Source organism: Alligator mississippiensis, chromosome 10 (genome assembly GCF_030867095.1).
Source record: "Alligator mississippiensis isolate rAllMis1 chromosome 10, rAllMis1, whole genome shotgun sequence".
NCBI lineage: Eukaryota > Metazoa > Chordata > Crocodylia > Alligatoridae > Alligator > Alligator mississippiensis.
Genome location: NC_081833.1, coordinates 49,122,779 through 49,133,511, shown reverse-complemented (window position 1 = coordinate 49,133,511; position 10,733 = coordinate 49,122,779).

Sequence of the window (10,733 nt, the reverse complement as noted above, 5' to 3'; positions counted from 1 at the left end):
GGTAGCAAGTTGACATGCATTTCTGAATGGCCTACGACCACTATAATTTCATATGATGGAGTTTTAAACTGAGTTTTTCTAAATCTTTCTGGACTGTAAGTGTATAAAGTTTTCCACACTTGTAAGGCCATTTAAAGGCTCTGATCCAAAATGTGGTGATAAGGACAATACCACAGTCATCTTCATCTTCTAGGTCTTATACTAGAGATTTGTGAACAATCAAACAAAAACCAGTATGCAAGCATTCTTTAAAATTATTTAAATGAACTTGATTCAGTGACTTTTATACCTTTTGGGGGGATTTAAATGAATCACTTGGAAAACAAATCAAGATTACTTTGCATGAACATTTACAGAAAGTATTACTCTCACAAGCTAGAATACTTAGGGAAATCAAATGATAGCATTAGGAGGCACAGATAGTCCTCCATATGCATAAGGAAGTTTGGCAGGGGTAGGGAGCTAAATATGGATGAACTCAATAGCAAAATTAAAGAACTGCTGATGGTGTGTCTCTTTGGTGCACAGGGTTCCCTCAAACTCATGTATGCCAGATAAGACGTGAGTTTAAGCATGATTCCCATGCTAATGAGGCACTTAGCTACATACTCCTTACTTGTCTATATTAGACAGCTCATTTAACTGCCCTTCTTTAGTTAAAGTAGTGCAAGAACTAGTGAAGATGCAAGTTATATTGAAATGAGTAATTCATACACGTGAAGAGACAGACCTACACTAATGTCAGACACATTTTTATTAACACAACCATGTCTTCACAGTCACTTGGACCAGTAGACCTGTGTCAGCTGTTAAAAGTTACACCTTAACTCATGTAGGTATACTGACACAAGCTCCAAGTGTAGCCAGTAGCATAACTACATGTGAGCAATAGGGCAAACCACACCTGGAGCTATCTTGGGGTACCAGGCCAAGAAAAAAACAACTGCCACATTCACGTTTGCAATTGTGGCAGCAACCAGAAGTTGCTGTTTCTGCTTTGCCCTGGGTACCCAATCACATCCCTAGCCTGATGAGTGTAGCCTTGCTTGAAGTCTTAGTACTTAGGCAGAAGTCCAGGCAGTGTAGACTTGGACACTAACTAGATCAGAAAAGCATAAGCTTTTGTAGGTGACAACCTACTTTGTCAGATGCCATAGCTGTTGCCTACATAGGCTGTTGCCTACAAAATAGGTTTATGCTGCTCTGAATCAATTAGTCTTTAAGGTGCTACTCAGCCATGCCTTCTGCCTGAATTCAGACTAACAAGGATAACTACCTCTTTCTATGTATGGATATGAATATTTGCTAATACAAGATCAGACTCCCTTGCACTTAATTCCTTCAGTGAGGAATTAAACTATACCTGTATGTAGTGTAAGTCAACTTGTGAAATGCTATAGCTGCCTGATGGATAGAACATGTTATAAACATGTTATCTTACATCTGTTTACATTTCATTCACTGATACTTATTTATTCACAGTATCTCAAAACTTACATCAAGCTCAAATAAATATATGGCCTACCCTTAGCAATATTCTTCTTAATTTTATCACCAATGTCAGCAGAGGTGATGTTGAAGGAGTAGTGCTATATTGCCAGTTCCTACATGCCACATTTTGCACACTGCCTGAAACTGCAGACTAAGGACTTTCTTAAGAATTACAGCATAATCATCTTCTGACAGATGCTCACAAAACCTGCAGCCATTTTAGTCAGTCAGTAAGGGGCCATTAAATTCTTTGAGAACTGCAGGAGGAGAAAATGCACAAATTGAAACTAAAAATGCCAACTCAATAGAATCAGTGCACAAAAAGTCAGCCATGCATACACAGGCCATATATCATGGGCCAGAGATAAGTGCTGTTCTATCTTTGTGGCAATGGAGGTTATGAAATACCTAGGTCAACATTCATTATTCTCTAGGGATGGTTGCCTGTGATGTCAAGGAAAACAGTGCTGGTCCCAGTTAAATACTGCCCTTGACTCTTCTGGGAAATCCTCAGGATGAATATCTACACAGTAAAATCTGGTGAATGATTCAGGTTTCATTCTTGATCCCAATTTCCCATTCTCTGGACTGGAATTCATCCACATTAGCTATAGGATGAGATTATTAATTTGGGACTAGAACTGTCTAAAAAAAAAATAAAGCCCACAAGGATCTTGGCCCCTAATTCCTTTAGGCCTTCATCAAAACCCCAGCCTGAGGTCCTCAGTTATATTACATATCAGAATCTGAACTGTGCCAAGGACTGGAGATTTTCAGACCAGAATTTCAGTTTGGCCCATTTAAAAAATAATCATACACTGACAGTCAACCTCATCTGCTGTAACTAGAGACTGTTTATGCAATATAGTTAAAATTCATTAGCCTGGGTTGAAGAAAGGCTTTGACATACTTCATTGTATATCCTACAAGGAGAAATGGAGATTTTCCTTTCTTTACTTTGAAACATTTAGACACTATATATGTTATTTGTACTGACAAAAATCTACCCAGCTATAACTCAGTTTAGTGATTAGCCTCTCATCCAAAACCCTTTAGACAGTTAACCACTACTTAACCTTTCTATTTACTTCATCCAAGGCATTTTTTCCACATTTAAGACTGCTGCAATGCTAGTGCCAAAAGATTACACACACACCAATATGTAATACTGATATCATTATTTATATACATAATCTGTAGTCACAATCATATCTATAGGCATTATGTATAGGCATAAAACATAGTCACTGCCATATCTATAGTCTAGCTATACATTAAAAATCAATGTTGATCCAAGCCCTAAATCACTTAGTTAGGCAAAAATCCCTTTTTCAGCTCATTGCAAATTATAACAACTGAATAAGGACTTCAGGATTTGGTTCAGAGTGTACAGCAATCAGAATATTTTCATAGAGAGTGGGCACATGTACACATGATACTATATCACTGTAGTGATGCATTACGGTGATGTGGCATCCACGGGTGTTTACATGTGACCACAGCTACTTTGCCATAGTGTCATGCTCCCCTGTTATAGTGCTCCGCTATGGTGAAGTGGCTGCTAAAAATAACTGTGCGCCGTGCGTACAGCATAGTATGGGTAGTTACTGTGCTGTGTACTCTTGCTTTAGTACTTCCTCTTGCTTTAGTACTTCCAAAAAGAAGTACTAAAGCAAGGTGCAGTAGCAACATTGCCATTGGGCAACTTGTAGATGCACCCATTATTTCTGATATACGTATAAGTAGGAAGGTTATAATAATCATACTTTGTATATTGTATTAAATACGAACTCTTTAAATTAAAATAGACAATTAATATTCTTGCTCAAATATATAGGGACAATGTCCTGAATATAGGCTTGTACAGAAAAAGGTAGCTGTACCTTGAATTATTTACCATATTTTAATAGAAAAACTGCTAAAATTATTCCACTATATTTTAGTTTCCAACCAATCAGCTTTATACTATGTTATACAGAAATAAATTATGAAAGTTTGACTATTATGTACTGATACAAAAATACTGTAATTGTTTTCTTAATTACAAGATTTGAGCCAAGTAATAGTTTTAGGACACTGACTGCTGAGTTTTGGTTCTACCCAAAAAATCCGCATCATACAAAGAAAATAGTTAATACAATAATAAAGGTTCCAAAATACTTATAGTAGAATAAATACTAGGTTATAACAAGTTAAAACCAAATGATAAAGGTATCATTATTTTGCTACAGATACACATTAGAGAAAAAAGTATCTGGTCACTAATGATCAAAGTTACTAGAAGGAAAATGCCAGTTGTGTCACTGTTTCCAGATATACTATAACATATATATTCATATTGTATAAATAGATGAGGTAAAACAACAAGGCATTTGTTGTACTTCAATTACTTTCTTGTATAATGTCAAGAAGTAAAACCTAACAAACCATAACTTTTCCTGACATTTCCTCCCTCCAGTGACCAAAGATGGATTTTCCCTGAAAAAGCATTCATCATTTTACAGCATAGTATAGACTTTTTTAAAGTTAATGTTTAAATAGAAAAGCTCAGTACTTATCTGCAAACAAGTCAAACTTGGCTGAAACCATTTTATGCATTTTCAAGTCTGCAGGTGTTATGATACAAGCTGAGTGGTCATATTGTTACCTCCTCCTGGTACAAACTGGTCTAGCAAGATCATTGTGGGCACTGACAGATGTGATGTTTTGTCATATGATTGGCCCCCTGAAAGTGCTCTATAGCCATGCCCTGACAGAAGGGTATGGCAGCAAAATGCTTTAAAAGTGCTGACTTGTGTGACAAATGAACCCTCATTACATGGGGACCTTGTGTTAGTGAGTACCAGGAGCAGGGCTGGGCTTATGCAGTCCAGCCCTGCCCCTAGCGCTGTCTTCAGGATGGGAGGGAGAGGGGGTAAAGAGAGGAGGGAGATCAGTCTGGAGTTTGCCCAGCCCATGCTGGAGGGGAGGGTGGGTAGATTGAAGTCACCTACCCCCCTCCTCCACCCCATACAGGCTGAGCAAACTCCAGACTGAGCTCCCGCCCCTCCCATCCTGAAGACAGCACTGGAGCTGAGGGTGGGTGGAGGAGGGGGAAGGTTAGGGGAGAAAGGCTGTAGACATGCAGCCGGCTCCAAAGTGCAGCTCAATCCCTCCCCTTCCCCCCCACCCTAGACATAACAGAGAATGTCTGATGGGTTGGGGGGATTGCTATAACTCATGGTGCTTCCTGTGAAAGTAGCAAGTTAGCTAATTTGCAGATAATACCAAATTGGGTGGAATTGCAGACACTTTGGAGGGTAGGTCTAGAATCCAGAATGACCGGGATAGACTGGAAACTTTTTCTACAATGAACCAGATAAATTCAACAAGGACAAGTACAAAGTCCTGCTCCAGGGACAGAGTAATTGAATGCACAAATACAGACTGAAGGATCTGGGGGTTAGAGTAGACCATAAGCTAAATATGAGCCAACGGTGTTCCTTTGTTGCACAAAAAAGCCAAAAGGACACTGGGTTTTATAAACAGGTATGTCACTTGCAAATCAAGGGAAGTGATTCTTCTGCTCTATTCAGCCTTAGTGAGATGTGGACAGTTTGGAGAGAGTCCAGCGGAGGATGATAGAAATTATGAGAGGCTTGAGAAGCAAGACTATCAAGAAAAGGCTGAAAGAACTAGGGTTATTTAGTCTGGAGAAAAGAAGACTGAGCAGGGATTTGGTAGCAGTCTTCAAATACCCGAAAGACAATACAAAAAGAACGGAGACAGATTTTTCTCTGTGGCTATAGGGAACAAAACTAGCTGTGCAGGGGAAAATTTAGGTTGGAGATGAGGAGGAACTTTGTCTATGAGACTGGCCAAGCATTGTAACGAGCTAGCAAGAGTTGTGGAATTTCCATCCATTGAAATTTTGAGAAGCAGGTTAGATGGACCCTTGTCTTAGATGGTTTAGTCAGGAATGATTCTGACTTGAGCTGTGGCTGGACTAGCTGATCTTGTGAGGTCCTTTCCAGCCCTATTTTCCTATGATCCTAAGAGTAGTGGATACTCAGAAGGGTAAACCCAAAGACTCCCATCCAGCAAAAAATGTACGCACATCCTTAAGTCCTAGTGAAGGCAATGCAATTTAAACACATGCTACAGTGTATGGCTTAACAATTTCTTAGCTGCTATTTATTTTTGCTATTTTCCCGTTCAATGGAAAATAATAATTTTGCATATGAGGAAAAAGAGGAACAAAATGGAAGAGTTCATGGAAACCATGAGTTTCTCGTAAGTGAAAATACAACACTTATGGAGGGAAAAATGCTAAACATGAATTCTTCCAAGCTGGCTTCTCCTATTCCTTTTTGATTTGTGCACACTCATACCTCCAATGGACACCACAGGGAGTTCATTACGCAGAAGAGGAAAATAACCTTCCTACGTTCTCTGCTTTTTGTGATGTCAATAGTAAAGCCACAGATTTTTCTTTCACATACTTATATCCACAACAGAGCTGTATGTTCTATCCATTTAAGGTTAACCAACACATTTAAGAGTTACGTAGGATGCTATGTACTAGCAATTATATGAATGAAATGGAAGGCATTGGAAAGAATGAATATTATCATTAGTTACTCTTGCAGCAGCTAGAAACAAGTCACATGCAGGATAGTCATAAAATGTGACTAGGACATAAGAGGATATAACAGGAAAAAAACATTATAAATGTTTCTCATTTTTCATTGTGCAAATCAAGGAAGGATGATATTATTGTTACAGAGAACGTTGTGTTCATAGTATCAGTAGATTCATTAAGAAAATATACAATGATCCCCAGAATGCAAAACTATTGCAAAAGGCAACCTTGCAATACCTTATAGCCAAGTATTGGTTTGAGTATATAAAATCTAAATAGTTATTTAAGCTTCTGTTAGTTAAAGCTGAATAAAAAGACATTGAATGAAAATCTCATTGCTACTGCACAGTAGCATGGGGAAAAAACCCATGCGGCATCAGGACTGTGCCGTAACTCCAGTTACTACACAGTCCAGCACACATGCAGACGCACCCAGTGTCTCCAAGCTAAGGAACTAAAAATAATAGCTTGTAATCAGAGCCATATAAAACAATCATAAATACACTGCAAAATTACAAAAATGTATTATTTGAACATACAGTTATGAACTCAAAGTAGATCTATTTTTTCTGAAATGTTGCCTTAAAGTATAGTAATTGTAAGTATTCTTGGAAGAAATCAGGCCCATTTTTTAGTATAGATGGCAATTGCATGAAAAATATTTGCAAGTGTCTATTATTTTAATATGAAACTAATCATTTAACATAACAAGGAGATTTGACAGGAAGTAAGTTACAATTACAACCAGTATTGTGAATTTTGCACCATTCTAGTTAAGAAGCTTTATAAGGCACATTTTCAAGCACTAAATGCCTTCTCCACACTATGAACAGTGGTAGAAACTAACATCAGGTTTACTGTTACCAAATAAAATGTAATCCTAAATAGAGTTAAAAAAACCAAATAGTTCACCATAAGCCTTGGAATAAACCAGAACTTTAACATACAAAATTCCAAACTGAAATCAATAGAGAGTTGTTGATTATTGAATGTAAAGCTGAGAATAAAAATGCTAAACATTTTTTTGCAATGTATTTTAACTCTTCTTTTATTAGTAAAATTATGAAAGTAGTGGAAGTTTCTCAAAATACAAGTGCTCTTGATATTATGTTACCCAGACAGCTTAAGGAAGTGAGAGAAGTGTGACCATACTGACTTTAGATCTAAGAAGAGCCATTTACAGAACACATTTTCTCATACATACTATGGACCAAACACTTCATGATGTGCATAATCTTATATTACATGGAGATATTCCCTAGGCAGAGAACTTTGGGCCCAGCTGACCCTTTGCTATAATATTCTGAGCAGTTTCCAAAGCAGTAAAAGTTATCAGAAATAAAAGGCATTTCACTGTATTCAAGACAACTTGATTAGATGAGAGAATTTATGACTAGTGTTCCAGTGATATGCATGGTTATAACTTATTTCTTATTTTAGAATTGTTGGTTCTCATTATCTACAGAGAAATGGTATTAAGGGATTCATTCAATAATAATGCTTATGCTGAGAATTGGCAAGTTGGCCAACTTCAAAATGTTATGCTTTTTAGCATGTTCATAACTAAAATGAACGAAAACACATGATTTTCAGAACGAAAGGGGAAAAGCTGACTATGGGAGAGTACTTATTTCTACTGAATCCATTATTAGAAAGGTGTTGTATTTTTGCTTATGACACCTTTTAAAAGTCCTTGTGAGCTCATTCTTCCGTGACTATCAATTTAATGAAAATACTGAAGTTGTGAAATGGCTTTAAAGATAGTTTTCATAGCTAAAGTTGTCTGAAAACTAAGTCTTGCAAGCTCATAAACCCCTGTTTGATACTTTAGTTATATAACTACCAGCTCTCTATATATAGACAGCTGTTTGACAAGATGCATGAATATTGTTGTATTGTAGATAAAATCAAGGAATTAAAAAAAAATACTGCTTTCTACATTTATCATTTTCTACCTCTTCCATTTGAAGACTATATTAAAGTTTTTCAAATTAACTTTTGAGACTCACACTAGAAAACTATAAGTTCAATTTTTTTTTCCTCAGCAAAATATGTCAGTGACATTTTTTAAGTGTGAATGGAAGTGTAGCAACAAAACTAAAAATAATTTGGATAGCAGTAGAGACAAAGTGCTAAGTGACCTCTGGGGCATTTTGTTGTTCAAAGCAGCTAGTACTGTACCTACTTTTATGAAAAACGAAGGCATTTTCAAGTTAACAGAAATATGATGCTGAATGACTTTGTCAAGGCCAGAGAGAGTATTCTGGAACATTTTAAAACAGAGGCTAACATCTTTATCCAAGACATTCACACTATACGCATCATTCCTCATATACAAAAAGAATATAATTTTGGGAGGTTTTTTTTAATGTTTGGTTTTATTTAAACAAAGTATGGCATCTGTCCCAGAAAGTGAAGTCAGGAAAATAGAAAAATAACAAAACCAATAGGCATCTCATAGCCAGTAGATTATTATTTCAAGGAAGCAATTTGGTGAAGTGTGTCTTCAAGCACAATCAAATTTCATCTTTCACAAAGACTAAGACTCCTTCAGGGAGAAATGTACCAGAATTCTGATGTTATGAATCATAGTCCAATAGTACATGGGATAGAGAAAGTTAAAGTGACAAGACAGTTAAAACAGCATTTTCTCCTAACACAGCAGGGATAGATTTCAGAACAGTTCAAAATAGGGAGAAAAACTGCTGGGTATATGTGGGTAAATATAGGTATAGTAGTTCACTGCTCCTGGGATCAACACGCACATATGTTCACCACTTCTGGGAGCCACATGGGGAAACTCCCCAGTGTAACTTGGAGGGCTCTGGAGGGAAGGCTGGTGGGTCCATGGGGTGGGGAGTGGTTGCTTTGTCCAAGGGAAGTCAAGGTGCTAAAAATAACCCAGTCAGCACTGAGGAGGAATTGGGTGAAATCTATGTCCATTGATTTAAAAAAAAATCAAAACCTGCCAAGACTAGCCATGATAAATCAAAGCAATCAGTTTTTATTTAAATTATTTTATAATACTTTTTTGTAGTATTGTTATTAGAGCTGTGTCGCAGGGCACCTTAGTGCCTGCTCCTAGAGAGGAGAAACTGCCAAGGAGAGAGCCCTGGCAGAGCTAATTGAGCACAGCTGCGGGTTGCCGGAGCAACTAAGGGGAGCCAGCTGCCTGTAGGGGGCAGGGCCTGGACCTTATAAAGCCCAGGGCCGAAGCCAGGCTGGCAGTTCCCTGCTGGCAGCTGGAGAGGCAGGAGCTCTGGGAGTGAGGATGTGGAAAGGAGCCTAGCAGCAAGTACCATGGTCATAGGGAGCAAGGTGTTATGGCCATAGGGCTTCGGGCTTGAGTTATAGCCAGACGGCTGGAGCTTGCATTTATGTTACAGCCTAGGGGCTTGTGGTTTTGCGTTGTGTTTGTGTTATTACATCCGGAGGCTTGGGTGAGGCTGTAGGGGTTGGAGGAGGCCTCAACTATAGGGACCCCAGAGAGTGTGGGGTGCCCTAGCGCCAAGAGGGCGCGTTATCTGCATAGCGCCAGGGAAGGCGCAGCTCGCACGCCAGGGCGTGAGCAGCTGGCGGCGAGGAGCGCGGCCAGTGGGTCGCGGGCGCAACCCGTAGGTTGTGGACGGGGACCTAGACCCCGGATTGCGTGTGGGGGGGAACATAGACCCCAGCCCCAGGAAAGGGGCAATATTATTGAGTAGCCCAGTGTGGGCACGGCGAACCCCAAAGAGGGGGAGCGCCATTGTATGTTATTGAGTAGCCCAGTGTGGGCACAGCAAGCCCCAAAGAGGGGGGGAGCACCATTACTGAGGAGCCCTAGAGGGGCCATATCAAGGAGCCCGAGACGGGCATAGCGAGCCCGGCCGCAGGCTAGTGCGGTAACACCCCTCAGACTGAGGCAGGGCGCTGCGGTTGCCCCGAGAAGACAGGGAGTAGCAGCGCGGTGAGCCAGGGTCAGAGAGGGTGCCTGTGCGGTTGGCCCATAGGACCGGAGGCCCGCTAGGGAGTCCCTGAGCGGGGCCGTACCATCAAGGGAGGCCCAGCGGGAGGCTGGGCACGAGAGAGACAGACCCAACAACGTCTATTACATCTGCGAGGCTTGGGGCATGGTATCAGGGGAGGTAGGAGCCACGCATAGCCCATAAGGCTGGGGTGCTTGGGTAGCGCCCATCACACGGGGAGACCCACGAGGGGTCCAGGAGCTTACGTGCCCGAAGAAACACAAGGCAGCCTCCCTATTATATATTCCATCAAGACGTGGCGGGCGAGAATGGAGGGTGCCCTCGGGCCGAAGTAGCGCGGTGAGAGGGCCTCAAGGAGATCACGGCCCTCCGCGAGGACCCCGCCGTGACAAGCTGTAATAAGTAGGGCTATGCAAAGCTTCAGTCTCTGATTCAATTCAGTGGAGATTCAGCCCAATTCGGTGGCCAAATCTCCGAGTCTGAATCAAATCACAGGACCCTTTAATCTCTCTGAATCAAATCAGAACCCTCCAAATTGATTTGGAGAGATTTGGAAAGATTCAGAGATTTGGACATAGAGACAGCTTTAAATGTTTTTTCTACATAACTCTAGGTAGCAGGCAGCTCCTGAGTGTTGCTATGCTGGGGCACATGAA